This window comes from Zingiber officinale, chromosome 9A (assembly GCF_018446385.1).
Source record: "Zingiber officinale cultivar Zhangliang chromosome 9A, Zo_v1.1, whole genome shotgun sequence".
NCBI lineage: Eukaryota > Viridiplantae > Streptophyta > Magnoliopsida > Zingiberales > Zingiberaceae > Zingiber > Zingiber officinale.
In genome coordinates this window covers 50,521,014-50,522,544 of record NC_056002.1, presented here as the reverse complement: position 1 = coordinate 50,522,544, position 1,531 = coordinate 50,521,014, and the positions used below count along the sequence as shown (strand labels likewise).

The window sequence follows — 1,531 nt, the reverse complement described above, 5'->3', positions numbered from 1 at the left end:
CCTGAATCGACCACTAACCCATGAGTGGTGGTGTGTGCAGATCCATGTAACTGGCGATGTGCTCAACGACAATGGAGTCGACTATCGCACAGCATGCAATCATGATGCATGACACTAAGCATGGCAAAAACTGATCAACATAACCATATCCATACATACAAAATGGGTACTGTAAAAGCGATGGTCACATACCAAGATCTAGAGTACATAGGTCAGATAGAATATCAATAACCCTATGTCCTGAACATAATAAGTATGGAATATCCTGATCAGCATAGAAAAATCCATATATACATAATATGGGTACCACAGTATCAGTAAGTCAAATCCACGGATCTAGGGTATACAAGTCCTCTAAGGTATAACAACCTAGACCCAAATCATATCCCTCTTCCATAGCATATGTACCAACAATATACACAGATCAAAGAATCAGGGTCTAAACACCCGAATCATATATGATATATAAATAGAGGTACACAAATCTGATATGACACAAAAACCTAAGTATCAGATAATCTAGATACACAGACCAGAAACAACAATCCAAATCCTAGTCCTAACCTCAGTAAGCATGGTATGTCACTCTAGAAACTAAGATACTCATGGTAACAAGATAACCATGACAACAAATCACGAGATATAAGCACGGATACATCACAGGCGACAAACCTAACATGCTATGGATATCAAACAGTGACATACCAAAGGCAAGCATGTTCATTGCATGTAGTTATAAAATACTATGCATATCCAATGACAATATCATAAAAGATAAGTCAAGAGGTACCCACCTCCAAAAGCAGGTTCAATCCAATCAAATCCAACATCGAGATGCTCGTCTTGTGTCAAAGTCCTGTTTCACCAATACATATACATTTTATTTAGCTAATTCCTATAAATAGCTAAATAAAAATCTCTTACACCAAATTAGGGGCAAACCCTAATTAACTTAATAACATAAACCTAATCCACAATCCACCATTAAATCAAGAATCTAAACTTAATTCCATTTACACGTGATTACACATCTACATAATCAATCATCTAATTCAAACACATAAGCAATTATGTATGTACCAATTCCTACTTAAATCAACATGTATCATAATCATGTTCCTTACCTTAATTCACAACCACTAGTTTGTACTGAAACCAAAGAGTTGCTGGCTGGAACTTGCTGCCATTAAGGGACGTTGGCTGCTGAAAATTCTTCACTGTCCGGATCATATAAAGAATCAAGATCGATAACCAATCAAGCATAAATCCTAATCAACAACCGAAGCTTACCTCCAAGATCCGACTACGGCATAGCTCTGTGTCATCTTCGGCACTGTCGAGCAGAAACACAATAAAGGATTTGGCACTATTTTCTCCGATCCGAAACCAAACCCATGATGAATCTATCCTCCATCCACCATTAACACCTCACCTGAACGAAATCAATCCAATGCAACCAAACAAACAATGGATTTAATTCAATATTTATATACATCTTACCCCAAACAGCAGTCACCGAAAGGGCTGTTGA

General features: G+C 37.4%; 1 long non-coding RNA gene across 1 annotated transcript; it reads right to left on the bottom strand.

Annotated features, from left to right (window-relative positions):
• Window positions 1-673: 673 nt before the first annotated feature.
• Window positions 674-1,323, bottom strand: LOC122021666. The gene is made up of 3 exons (XR_006122603.1): window positions 1,291-1,323; window positions 1,125-1,217; window positions 674-856 (listed from the first exon to the last, which is right to left on the bottom strand). It is a non-coding gene; the product is annotated as an uncharacterized LOC122021666 (long non-coding RNA).
• Between the last annotated feature and the right edge of the window lie 208 nt (window positions 1,324-1,531).